At 50.5% G+C, this 14433-nt stretch overlaps 1 non-coding gene across 1 annotated transcript; it reads left to right on the top strand.

Annotated features, from left to right (window-relative positions):
* Positions 1-11333: 11333 nt before the first annotated feature.
* LOC140395783 (U2 spliceosomal RNA) lies at positions 11334-11525 on the top strand. The gene has a single exon (XR_011936296.1). It is a non-coding gene; the product is annotated as a U2 spliceosomal RNA (small nuclear RNA).
* Positions 11526-14433: the final 2908 nt, after the last annotated feature.

The following is a 14433-nucleotide window of genomic DNA, read 5'->3' as shown; positions in this document are numbered from 1 at the left end:
GTTGGTTTTGATCCTGGTATCTGCCAACAGCAAGGCAGCAATGGTATCGAAACCAAAAATAAAATGCTGGACAATCTCAGCAGGTCCGGCAGCATCTGCAGGGAGAGAAAAGAGCTAACGTTTCGAGTCCAGATGACCCTTTGTCAAAACAATGGTATCGACCCTGCAGCTGGTCAATGTGGTAGAAAGGGTTGATAAGTGGGATTTCCTCTGATTGAGGGAATCCAGAACAACGGGGGTGGAACCTTAAAATGAGAGCCAGGCCATTCAGGGGTGATATCAGGAAGCACTTCTTCACACAAAGGGGAGCAGAAATAGGATAGAGGGGCCGAATGGCCTCTTCCTGTTCCCATGTTGTGCGCAGGATGAGTTATTCTCTTCACCTTAATCACCATTAACTTCATTCCCGGTCAATCAAAAACCTTCAAAACACGATGACACCTGGGTTCTTCAATGTTTCTTTGGGGAGGCGGATGCTGTCGAAACAGAAATTCCCTTCTCCTCACTCGCTCGCTCAACTCATTGAGCACACCAGTGGGAGAAGAGGTGAAACCGGGGACTAAAATGATGCCATGTGTTTGCTTTCGTTGCTTTGCGTTCTTTTCCTTAGAGAGCGCAGTGTGAAGGATTCACAAGTTGATCAGCAGTCTGGCAGGATGGTGATGTCATTGTTTTTGTACCTATGTGTACCCTGGGGCAAGTGCTGGATGAAAATAGCGTGAGGATCCTCACGTTATCATTCCGACAGGCCTCAAAAGTGTACAGCTCATGGCCAGAGCTCGCAGGGGGTTTGGAGAGTGGGGGGGCATGGGTTAACAAGAGGGTTTTGTGAGCTCCCACGACACAAACAGTGTGGCGGTGTGAATCTGTAAACACCCTGTGCAATGGAGCGTCCCGGATCAGCAAGATCCCAGCTTTGCAATGGATTGGCTTATCTCAGCCAAGGTGCTGATGGGAGGCAGGGGTGGGAGGAGAGCTGGGGTCACTATCAGCTTCAAAACCAACGCAGCCGAGAGAAAGCAGAGAGAATTATTCACAGCTCTTATTCGGTGGTAAAACACCAGAGCCAAGGGACAAATGAAATGAAAAAGATCTTTGCTTTGGGATCTAGGAGTTTAGTATTTGGGGCTTTAATCCGCTTTATATACTTTGAACCTAGGTCTCAACAGAGCTGAGCGCTTGGCCCCAGCGAGCCCTCCGCTCTCTTATCAATTTGTCTGCCTTAGAAATTATCTCCCCCTCGATCGATGACACCTATACAATGACTAATTGTCAAAGCAAAATTGATTTTTAAAAAAATCTCGTCAGCGAGAGGCATGGCTGTACTTGTTGAACAATATACAGAAACAAAGTTCACTTCCCAATGCCTACAGGATAACCCACGGCCTACACGGTCAACATGGGCTGCAAGGAGAGGACAAGTTTCTATCTAAATGCAAGGATTAGTTTATTAATTCCTTCAATCGGGAAAGGTAGAAGTGGGGAATGTGGGCTCGGGAGCTGTGGAGGGAAGATCTTCAAAGGCGATGAGGTCAGTGACCATCCAGGAAACAATAGCTTGATGTTCGCTGGTGGGGTTGTGGTGCAGGGGGCGATAGTAGTAAGTGTCTGAGAGTTAGCACTCAGCCTCTGCGAGGTAGAGGTCAATACATCAAACAACAACCCCAACCTTTACAGCAAGTTTGATAACAGTCAAGGTTGTACTATTAATAATAATCTTTATTGTCACAAGTAGGCTTACATTAACACTGCAATTAAGTTACTGTGAAATTCCCCTAGTCGCCACACTCCGGCGCCTGTTCGGGTACACAGAGGGAGAATTCAGAATGTCCAATTCACCCAACAGTGACTTGTAGGAGGAAACCGGAGCACCCGGAGGAAACCCACGCAGACACGGGGAGAACGTGCAGACTCCGCACCGACAGTGACCCAAGCCGGGAATCGAACCTGGGACCCTGGAGCTGTGAAGCAACTGTGCTACTGTGCTGCCCACTAAGAGAACAGAGCACAGCATGATCAGAAAGGGACAGGTTAGAGTGGGCCAGAGAGGCAGAGAAATTGAGATGGTCGATGTTGCGCCAGTAGAAAAGATCAAGAGCAGTTAGGAGACCAAAGGGTGGGATCCAGGTAGAGGAAGGAGACTGGTGGTGGGTGAAAGGATCCGTTGAACTGAGGGAGGACCCCTGCCCGATCGCGGGCCAGGCCCCATCGGAGGCCCCCCCCCCCCCGGGGGTCGGATCCCCCCCCCTGGGAGAATCGGCGACCCGGCCGAGTACGGAGGCCCGCGACCGGCGCCGCGGCCAATGGCGCCACTTCTCCACTCGGCAGAGAATCTCTTGCCGGGTTGGGGCGGTGTGGCCTGGTTGCGGGGATTCTCCGGCCCTGGCCCCGGGCTGGGAGAATCCCGCCCATGGTATATTTACCTTTATTAGCCGAGGCATAGAGTTTAAGAGTAGGGAGGTTACGCTGGAACTGTATAAAATGTTGGTTAGGCCACGGTTGTGTGCACTTCTGCGATCCACATTATCGGAGGGATGTGATAGCCCTGAAAAGGGTGCAGAGAAGGTTTACCAGGATGTTGCCTGGGCTGGAGAGTTTTATGTATTTATTTTTTAAATAAATTTAGAGTACACAATTATTTTGTTTTTCCAATTAAAGGGCAGTTTAGCGTGGCCAATCCACCTACCCTGCAAGTCTTTGGGTTGTGGGGGTGAAACCCACACAGACATGGGGAGAATGTGCAAACCCCACATGGACAGTGATCCAGGGCTGGGATTTGAACTCAGCGCCACAGTCCCAGTGCTAAGCACTGCGCCACAAGCCACTCCGAGGGTTTTAGTTATGATGAGGGATTGGATAGACTGGGGTTGTTTTCCTAGGAGCAGAGAGACCGAGGGGGAACATAATTGAGATGTATAAAAGTATGAGGGGCACAGATAGAGTAGACCAGGGGGCAGAGATTTAAGGTAAGGGGCAGGAAGTTTAGAGGGGATGTGAGGAGAAACATTTTTCGCCCAGCGGCTGCTGAGAGTATAGAACTCATTGCCTGAAAGGGAGGCAGAGACCCTCATAACATCTAAGAAGAATTTAGATGTGCTTTTGCGATGCCAAGGCAGCTAAGACTATGGGCCAAGTGCTGCAAATTGGGATTAGAATAATTAGGTGGTTGTTTTTGACTACAGCAGATGCAATGGGCTGAAAGGCCTTTTCTGTCCTGTAGCGTGTAGATCTCTAAGACTCTATGAATACATTTCTGCCTCTCCGTGCTCTCTCCTCCGTTAAGGCACTCCTTATGACATAACTCTGGCCGAACGCCCTAATATCTCTTTGTGTCTTGGTATCAAATTTGATAACTGCTTCTGTGTAGGGCAGCACGGTAGCATTGGGGATAGCACAATTGCTCCCAGGTTCGATTCCGGCTTGGTTCACTATCTGTGCGGAGTCTGCACGTCTGCATGTCCTCCCCGTGTGTGCGTGGGTTTCATCTGGGTGCTCCGGTTTCCTCCCACAGTCCAAAGATGTGCAGGTTAGGTGGATTGTCTGTGATAAATTGCCCTTAGTGTCCAAAATTGTCCTTAGTGTTGGGTGGGGTTACTGGGTTGTGGGGATAGGGTGGAGGTGTTGACCTTGGGTAGGGTGCTCTTTCCAGGAGCCGGTGCAGACTCGATGGGCCGGGTGGCCTCCTTCTGCACTGTAAATTCTATGATGAAGTGGTGTGGCATATGCTTTTTACTATGTTAAGGTGCTGTATAAAAGTGAGTTAAGATCACAATCAGAGGTCTCTGTACAGTTAGGAGCTGGATGCCATTGGAAAAATGGTGAGGCATTAGAGAAAGAGGGTATGTCACAGGTTGACTGGGATGCGGCCTGGCATGAATAAATACAACTGTAAGGGCAGCACGGTGGCGCAGTGGTTAGCACTGCTGCCTCACGGTGCCAAAATCCCAGGTTCGATCCCGGCTCTGGGTCACTGTCCGCGTGGAGTTTTCACATTCTCCCCCGCAACCCCAAAAAAAAAGATGTGCAGCGTAGGGCCATGCTAAATTGCCCCTTATTTTGGGGGGAAAAAAAGAATTGGATACTCTAAATTTAAAAAAAAACATTTGAGAATAGATTAGGTAGGGAGTTAATGCAAGAAGGTTATGAGGAGTTGGCAGGCTCGCGACATAAAGATGCTGTTCATGTGGAAAGCTTGTTCTTGCTATGAGTCTCAAAGCTGCTACTTACCCTCACACTGGGCGGTCAGGTCAGATGTCGCAGATGGATTCAGCTGCCTGGGTCAGGCAGGAGCGAGATCAGTTGGGTTGCTGTTGTTGGGTAACCACCAGGTGAGGACAGAATTAACCTCAAGATTGGTAACTGACATTTAGCCTGCCTGGCACCCGACACCAGGTTTATGCATGGAATATGGCAAGCAGAGCGAGCTGGCCAAAAAACTTGCATTTACATTTACACAGCCAATGAACATGCCAATTTATAGCCAATGAGGCACTTTGGAAGTGCAGCCACTGTCGCCAGTGCAGGGAAATGCGGCAGACAGTCTAAGCACAGCAGGATCCCACAGATAGTGGCAGGGTAAAAGACCAGTTGATAATGCTGGTTGAGGCAAGGGATATCCGCCAAGGCAGCATGAGAACTCACAGGATCGTGTACATCCACCTGGGAGCAGACAGGGCTGCGGTTTAGCTATAGCGCCATGGAGCCCTATCTGAAGATAACAGGGATGAAAGAATTTTTTTTCAGACTTGCCAAGAACGTTGATTGGGCAGAGATCAGGATTTGCTGATTGGCGACGGAGGGCCACCAATGTGGCATCTTCTGTCTTTTCTCAGACAAATGAGACACACACACACAAACAAAGAGTTTGAACGCCCTTCACATTCCTTCACGCGGGTCGAAAGCATCAAAACAATGTGACCATACCAAAGCCACACGAATCAATGGGCTCCTCCCAGACTCAAATTTCATTCATTGGAAGTCACTGACCCAGGGAAAATATGGAAAAATGAAATGATTCATGTCCCAAGGTCAGGATGCGTGTGAAATTTTCAACTCCTGCAGGAATGACAAAACATCTGAAGTTCTCAAACCCAGCAATGTTCTGGATCGCTTCCAGGCAGCTGCTCAGTGAGAATAAAATTCACTTTTACATTGTCAGAGAGAAAAAAAATGAGCTAAGTACGTCAGTCGGGTAGTGTTTGAGGCAGAGGTTGAGGTTGTATCATTTGTATCATTCGCAGGTGATATCATTCCTTGCTCCCCTTCTGAAGATGCAGACTCATGATTGGTTACAGAGGTGTTTAGCTGCAGGAGTCGGCCATTTGGCCCCTTGAGTCTGCTTCGCCAATTGATAAGACCTGATTGTTGTTACAACACCCTGCGCGGTCAATTTCAGCCTCACCTGACCTGGAGTCGCAACACAGTTCAAATTAACTCTTCATTTAAAAAATACCCAAAGTCTGTGGCTTCTCAATGACTACAGACACCAAGTTTGTAAATTTGGGGCAGCACAGTGGCACAGAGGTCAGCACTGCTGCCTCATGGTGCCGAGGTCCCCGGTTCGATCCCGGCTCTGGGTCCCGCTCTGTGAGGAGTTTGCACATTCTCCCCGTGTTTGTGTGTGTTTCGCCCCCACAGCCCTAAGATGTGCAGGCTAGATGGATTGGCCACGCTAAATCGCCCCTTCATTGGAAAATATGAATTGGGTACTCTAAATTCAAAAATAAAAACAAAAAAAAGGGGCGGGATTTCCCGACCCCGCCCCCCGGGCCGGGTCGGAGAATCGCCGGGGGGGGCGGCGTGAATCCCACCCCCGCCGGCTGCCGAAATCTCCGGCGCCGGAGATTTGGCGGGGGCGGGAATCGCGTTGCGCCGGTCGGCGGGCTCCCCCCCGGCGATTCTCCGGCCCGCGATGGGCCGAAGTCCTGCCCGTTCTATGCAGGTCCTGCCGGTGTAAATTGAAGTTGGTCCCTTACCGGCGGGACTTGGCGGCACGGGCGGGCTCCGGGGTCCTGGGGGGGCGCGGGGCGATCTGGCCCCGGGGGGGTGCCCCCACGGTGGCTGGCCCGCGATCGGGGCCCACTGATCCGCCGGCGGGCCTGTGCCGTGGGGGCATTCTATTCCTACGCGCCGGCCGTGTAAGCCTCCGCGATGGCCGATGTGTATGTGAACCCCCCCTGCGCATGCGCGAGGATGATGTCAGCAGACGCTGACGCACCCGCGCATGCGCGGACCCACGCCGGCCTGCCGAGTCCCTTCCGCCCCGGCTGGCGCGGCGCCAAAGGCCCTCCATGCCAGCCGGCGGGGTGCCAACCACTCCGGGGTGGGGCCTAGCCCCTGAAGGTGCGGAGGAATCCGCACCTTTGGGGCGGCCAGGCGCCGGAGTGGTTCCCGCCACTCCGTCCCACCGGGGCCCCCCGCCCCGCCGGGTACGGGAGAATCCCGCCCATGGTTTGTAAATTTAAGCACACCTAACTTTTATTAATAACAATAACTTTAATGAAATAGGTAAAAAATACAGCTGGTTAACTATTATCTAAGTTCTAAGTCCCTCCCCACTTTATCTGTTCCCACCCTCTACGCACAAACAAGACACACAAACACAAAGGGGAAAGAGGGGTGTGAAAAATAATACTAAAAGTAAAAGGATAAAAGTTTCTTGGCGCGATTGAGCGATTGCGCTGAGCCCGCTTATTTACCCGGGCGCCTTACACACCCGGTGCTCGAGAGTCAACAGCCACGCGAGATCTCACCAGGGCGTTGTTTAACGCTGGTTTCCACAAACGTGGACCAGGCATGGCGGTATTTTGTGGGGCCTCGTTGGCCTTTAGAGACTCCTGGGTGATCTGGAACTGCTATGATACCCGGGTGGCACTGCCGGGGTGCAAGGCTGGCAGTGCCAGGGTGCCAGGTTGGCTCAATGGGTCGGGCCCAGTGAACCTTGCCCATTCGAGGGGGGTGAGGGGCGACTCCAGAGGCCTCAACAAGATTGGGGGGCTGAAGGGGAGAGGTCAAAAAAGTGGGGGGAGGGGGGGGCCTGAAAGGGGGGGAGGGGGTGAAGAGATCAGGGTTGCTGGACAAAATGGCGCCTCTTCAGCTTGCCAGCAGGAAATCAAATATAGTGTGGCCTCAGCAGGAAGAAACTCCCCAAGGCCAAAAAACCGGCAAAGGCCCGGTGAATAGCGGGGTGAATCTCTGCGCTGCAGGAGCCAAGAAACACACACAGAACAGATTTTAACTTGTGTCTGCTGAATCGGGCAGCACGGTAGCACAGTGGTTAGCACAGCTGCTTCACAGCACCAGGGTCCCAGGTTCGATCCCCGGCTTGGGTCACTGTCTGTGCGGAGTCTGCACGTTCTCCCCGTGTCTGCTGTGGGTTTCCTCCGGGCGCTCCGGTTTCCTCCCACAGTCCAAAGATGTGCAGGTTGGGTGGACTGGCCATGATAAATTGTCCTTAGTGTCCAAAAAAGGTTAGGTAGGGTTACTGGGTTATGGGGATAGGGTGTGGGCTTAAGTAGGGTGTTCTTTCCAAGGGTTGGTGCAGACTCGATGGGCCAGATGGCCTCCTTCTGCAATGTAAATTCTATGATAAATCGCGCCCTTTGTTTCAAATGGATATCTTATAGTTATCTTCTGACTAGGCCTCCAGTTGGATGATGTCTTTACTTTCAGTCTGAAATGGTTTTCATTATAGACTCAGCGGGGTCTCAAGATTCTCTGCAGACTCAGAATCAGCAGGCAGGAAACATGTGAAAGAGAGAGAGAGCAACATACAGTGTTGCTGAGTCTCCTCTCAGTGTCCGGGAGCTTTCTCTACTGGCTCCTCTGAAAACCCCCACCTGGCAGAACCCAATCGCTGTCTGTCGCTGGCAGAATACGGTCCCATGGCCAATCCATTGGCCACCAGCCAACCAATCGAATCAAATCCCTCCAGTCTCTTGGGTGCCATAAAGTCTAAGCTCTTCTGTTCAAAATCTAAATCTTCGTAGCACAGCGTTCTATTTTGCAACTTTTGAGTTCTTCACTTCCCCTGCTTGACTTAAACATATGTCTCATTAAAGATCCATGGACCGCTGGGGAATGGTGCCCGGAGCTCCCGCATGTGCAGAGCGGCAACTGAACTCGCTGCAATACCGGGGAGGTAACCGCCCGAATCGGACCCGGGCCCTGACCTGAACTCAAACCCGCATCGGGACCCCAAACCCGGACCAAACCCGGACCCGAACCCCAAACCCTGAACCTGGACACCAAACCTGGACCCGGACCCCGAACCCGGATTAGAACCTGGACCCCAGACCCAAACCCAGACCCAACACACTATCCAACTCAGAGACTCTCAGTGCACTGATACTGATTCTAACTATTGCTGAGGGTGGGGAGGGAGGAGGTGCTGCGGGGTAGGGGGGATGCCGAGGAGGTGAGTGGGGGCTCTTTAAGACAGAGATAGATAGGTGCTTGATTAATAAGGGGAGCAGGGGTTATGTGGAGAGGGCAGGAGAATGGGGATGAGAAACATACCAGCCATGGTGAATGGTGGAGAAGACCCTATGGGCCGAATGGTCTAATTCTGATCCTGTGTCTTATGGTCAAAAACAATAACAACAAAGTAAAATAAATAGGAAATAAGGGAAACAACAGGAAGGGCCTTTACATTGTGGCCTCAGCTCCACATTCCTGCCTCCCCCCCAATAACCTTTAACTCCCTTGTTAGTCAAGAATCTATCGACCTCTGCCTTAAAACTATTTAATGGTCCTGTCTCCACCAAACTCTCACACCCAGGCGTGATGTGTATGTGACATTTCTTCAGGGTGTCTTTGAAGAGCTTCCTTTCTCCTCCTCTTGTTCTGGAGCCTTCCTTTAGCTGGGTAAAGAAGATTTGCTTTGGCAGTCGGGTCTCTGACATCCTTAGCACATGGCCGGCCCAGCAGATTTGGTTTCGGATGATCATGGCCTCAATGCTGATGCTCTTGGCGCCTTCAAGGACGCTGATGTTAGCGTACCTGTCCTCCCAGCTGACGTGGAGCTAAAGTACATTTGGATTTTGCAATGTATATTAAGCTGTATTCTTAAGTGCCTGCCTGATGTAATTTTCATCCTTACAAGCCTCAGCGATGACTTCAAGTGCTTTAACGACGTTTAATGTCTTAGTTGAGGTATGCAAGCCCCCTGTAGGCTAATGTGAACTATCTCTCTGACAGGTATTGCAGAATCCAGTGCAGATTCAAAACCTGGAATCAGGCTACATGTCTGCCTGGTGAGGAATTGAATCAATTACCCACCCCTTAGAGTGTACAGACAAAGGACATCGTATGAAATGATGTCAGGGGAGATGTGTGCCAGGAGACTGCGCTCCAGCAAGGAAACAAAAGGAAGCCTTTGTGAAACGTTGAATTGAGACCTGAAGCTGAACTCTAACTGCCGCACTGCCTTAACAGTGAAGATAAAACTCTCGACAGTTGTAGTGTGTTGTGCACAACTGTTCCCTTCAGTATGGACCGAGCATTCACCCGGAAGATGACTTGCCACCGGATGTGGAGGAGGGCAATATGGAGCCTGTTGCAGACATACCTCCTGGTGCAGGACGGCTAGCTAAGGCTTCAGGCTGCACAAGGGTAATTTGAATTCGCTTGACAGCTGCTGCTTTTGGACATGGAACCCCCCCCTTCCTTCCCCACCCCCCCTCTCCTCCCCCCCCTCCCTTCCCTCCTCTATTTACAAAAAGACAATGGAACCACTGTGGAATTCTCGAGCCAGAGAGCTGCTGACCATTGATCACATTCAAGACTGTGACTGACAGATTTTTGTGAACTAGCAGAATCAAGGGAGTGGGGATTCTGTGGGATAGTGGAGTTCAGGTAGAAAATCAGGCATGATATTTTTGAATAGCTGGGGCAGCACGGTGGCGCAGTGGTTAGCAATGCTGCCTCACGGCGCCGAGATCCCAGGTTCGATCCCGGCTCTGGGTCACTGTCCGTGTGGAGTTTGCACGTTCTCCCTGTGTTTGCGTGGGTTTCGCCCCCACAACACAAAGATGTGCAGAGTAGGTGGATTGGCCATGCTAAATTGACGCTTAATTGGAAAAAATGAATTGGGTACTCTAAATTTAAAAAAAAGAATAGCAGGGCAGACACGATGGGCTGAGTGTTTCTTGCAATTTATTCTTTGTAATTCACTCTTTTATGCATTGTTTCCGTTTCTGTATCTCCTTCTCTCTCTGTCTCTCCGTTTTTTTTAACAAAAAATATACTTTATTCATAAAATCTATCATAAACATTACAGAACATTTCGAATTGTCTTGACTGTACATTTCCATCAGGTTTACACTTTCCCTTGACTTTCTTCCATTCAATTTTGATAACAGTACACACATATCGCTCTTTACGTTACAATTCTTTCTTAAATATTTACATTGTCATGTTTCTTTTATACATTGGAGTGTTAATGACCCAGACCGAGGGGGGGTTACACTGCTACCCGCCCCTCGGTGTACATTTGCTGGTAAGACCTTACACAGTGGTCTTTTCCCATTGCGCCTTGGCGGCAGCTGCCCCAAGCTTGAGTGCGTCCCTCAGCACGTAGTCCTGGACCTTGGAATGTGCCAGTCTGCAACACTCGGTCGAGGACAGCTCTTTGCACTGGAAGATCAGCAAGTTTCGGGCAGACCAAAGAGCATCTTTCACCGAGTTGATGACCTTCCAGCAGCAGTTGATGTTTGTCTCGGTGTCCCCCCCTGGAAACAGTCCGTAGAGCACAGAGTGCTGTGTCACAGAGCTGCTCGGGATGAACCTTGACAAATACCACTGCATCTCTCTCCAGACCTTCTCTCTGTTGCACACTCTCTGCCCTTGTCCCCCTCAGTCTGTGCAATGGGGCACTTTCAGAGACTTCATTAGTGAAGAACAAAGGGTTTATTTACAACAATCTAGAAGAGCAGCAGCATGTCTGCACCTTGTCCTGGAACGCCTCCTGCCTGAGGGAACTCCTCCCCCTGCGTGACCCCCCTCTCTGAGTCCCGAATCGTCACTCAGGCCAGGTGACCCTTACTCTACTGTCTTACCCACAATTGGTCACAGTCTCTCACTGCAGGGTGTTATCATGGGATGTCGCCGTTTGAATGGTCAGTGTTGTGCTGGAAAGCTTTTAGTTAATGATGGAAACAGAGCAGAGCCTGGCGTTTCTGTAAATGTCAAGGTTCAGGAAAGGCTGTGATTCAGAGAAAGATCATATTTGGTGTAAACAGTCTACAAAAAACCCTCCTACTTGCGTTATTAGCCAATTATGGGAATGTTAAAACAATATTATTACTTCAGTACTGTCAAACTCTTATTATGTGATCGCTTCTCGGCCTTTTGGCTAAGATCAAGTGTAGTAGTCTTTTGGCTTAGGTCTGGTATGTCTCCCTTGTGGGGACCATGAATTGGATTCAATTTGAATTTGAAGTGGTTTTTGGAGCAGGCAAGAAGCTGGATTAGGGGTTTACCCCTGACCACACTCTGAGCCCTGGCTCTGTAACTCAGAAAAAGTAATTTAAAAAAAAACCTCTTATTATGGGAACACTATCATCTCCAAGAATTCCTCAAAGTCACCCCAACTTGGGTATATCTTTCCATTTCTTTATTGTTGCACAGTGAAAAACACGGAGCACCTTACCTAACCACGTCTGCCACCTCCGGGCAAACTCTTCCACAGAGCCCCTCGAGGCTAACTTTATCTTCTCCAGCTGAGGAACCCTGCCAGGCCCCCCCCCCCCCCCCCCTCCCTGGTTTCGGGGGCTCCAAGTCCCTCCATTCTAACAATATCTGTCTCCGGGCTACCTGGGAGGCAAAGGCCAAGACATCGGCCTCTCTCACTCCCTGGTCTCCCGGGTCTTCTGACACACCACAAATCGCCACCTCTGGACCCGGGACCACCTTCGCCTTCAGGAAATCCGACATAATGTCGGCAAACCCCTGCCAGAATTCCCCAAGCTTTGGATACACCCAGAACACGTGGACATGTTTCGCGGGCCCTCCCGCACACCGCCCACACCTATCCTCTGCCCCTTCAAAGAAGCTGCTCATCCAGGCCACAGTCGTATGCGCCCTGTGGACCACCTTAAACTGAATAAGGCTAAGCCTAGCGCGTGACGAGGATGCATTAACTCTTCTCAGGGCCTCCTCCCACCGCCCAGCCTCCAACTCCCTACCCAACTCTTCGACCCACTAACGCTTCACATCCCCTTACGGGGCTCCCTCCCAGTCCATCGGTTCCTTATTAATTTATGACACCTTCCCCTCCCTTACCCCCGTTCTTGACACCACCTTATCTTGTAACCCCTGGAGCGGCAGGTGAGGAAAGAATGATACCCGCCTCTGGACGAAGTCCCTCACTGCAAATACCGGGACCCATTCCCGATGGGCAGCTCAAATTCCTCCTCCAGTTCCTCCAAGCACGGAAAGCCGTCATCGATGAACAAATCCCCAAAGCGCTCAATCCCCTCCCACTGCCACCCCCAAAGCCCCCAGCCAACCCCCCTGGAGCAAACCGGTGATTGCCACATATCGGTGCCCAAACTACCGCCCCCTCCAGCACCATGTCCTGTCGCCACTGTCCACACACTCTGAGGGCTGCCACTATTTAAAATGTTTATCGTCCTCATAAAGTGTGACCAATGGGTGGAATGGTCTCTCTGACAGAGCAGTAAAGGTGAGGCACCAGAAAGGTTTAAGACACAATTGAATCCCGCAGTTAGTGAGCATTAGGGAGACTTGGGATGGATGAACTAAGATGCTCATTCCTACTGTAATTATGGTAGTCTCATAAACAAGATAAATACTCAGGGATAAAGCTAATTAAATAGTATACAGGAGATTGGATATAACCCAACACAAAAACATCTTTCTAAAGTTTAATTTCAAAAGTTTAATTTAAAATAATAAATCATGGCAGGACAGCTCCAAGGTGTGGTCTGCTCCTCTTGCTCCATGTGGCAGGCTGGGGACAGTTTCAGTCCCCAGGGCCAGCATGTGTGCAGGAAGTGTCTCCGGTTACAGCTCCTGGAAGCTCGAGTTTCAGAGGTGGTGCGGCGGCTGGAAACACTGTGGAGCATCCGTGAGTCGGAGAGCATCTTGGATAGCACGTATAGAGAGGTGGTCACACCGCAGGCTCAGATTCCACAGGCAGGAAGGGAATGTGTGACCACCAGACAGAGCAAGAGAGCGAGGCAGGTAGTGCAGGAATCTCCTGTGGCCATTCCCCTGCAGAACAGATATACCGCTTTGGATACTGTTGAGGGGAATGGCCTCTCAGGGGAAAACAGCAACAGCCAAACTCATGGCACCACTGTTAGTTCTGCTGCAGAGGGGAGGGGTGATAAGTATGACAGTGCAATAGTTACATTGGTATTCAATTGTAAGGGGAATAGACAGGCGTTTCTGTGGCCGCAAACGAGACTCCAGGATGGTATGTTGCCTCCCTGGTGCTAGGGTCAAGGACGTCTCGGAGCGGGTAGAGGACATTCTGGAGGGGGAGGGTGAACAGCCAGTGGTCGTGGTACACATCGGTACAAACGAGGTAAAAAAAGGGATGAGGTCCTAAAAGCAGAATACAGGGAGCTAGGAAGGAAGTTAAGAAATCGGACCTCGAAGGTAGTGATCTCAGGATTACTACCGGTGCCACGTTCTAGTCAGAGTAGAAATGACAGGATATATAGGATGAATACGTGGCTGAAGGGATGGTGTCAGGGGGAGGGTTTCAGATTCCTGGTGCATTGTGACCGGTTCTGGGGGAGGTGGGACCTGTACAAACTGGACGGGTTACACCTGGGCAGGACTGGAACTGATGCCCTAGGGGGCTATTTGCTAGAGCAGTTGGGGAGTGTTTAAATTAATGTGGCAGGGGGATGGGAACCGATGCAGGAAGTCGGAAGGTAGTAAAACAGGGACAGAAACAAAAGGCAGTAAGGGGGAAAGTGTAAGGCAGAGAAGCCATAGTCAAAAATCAAAAAGGGCAACAGTACAAGGTACAGTGACTGAGGGGAGCTCAGTGAATAGGCCCAGTAATACTAAAAGGAATAAAACGGGAAGTAAAAACATAAATGGAAAGTGACGCGGAAGGTTATTACATGAAGGTGTGGGTTCAACGAGAGGTTACTGATCAAGGTGTTAAGATTCAAAGCAGAGGTATAAAAGCCAACATAAGTGCACTTTACCTGAATGCTTGTAGTATTCGGAATAAGGTAAATGAGTTGATGGCGCCAATCATCGTGAATGACTATGATTTAGTGGCCATTACTGAAACATGGGTAAAGGATGGTCACGACTGGGAGATAGATATCCAAGGGTATCAAACTATTCGGAAGGACAGAGTGGATGGTAAGGGAGGTGGTGTAGCTCTGTTATTTAAGGATGACATCCGGGCAATAGTAAGGGATCGCATTGGTGCTATGGAGGATA

This window comes from Scyliorhinus torazame, chromosome 18 (genome assembly GCF_047496885.1).
Source record: "Scyliorhinus torazame isolate Kashiwa2021f chromosome 18, sScyTor2.1, whole genome shotgun sequence".
In the NCBI taxonomy this organism is placed as follows: domain Eukaryota; kingdom Metazoa; phylum Chordata; class Chondrichthyes; order Carcharhiniformes; family Scyliorhinidae; genus Scyliorhinus; species Scyliorhinus torazame.
This window is presented reverse-complemented; position numbering and strand designations above follow the sequence as displayed.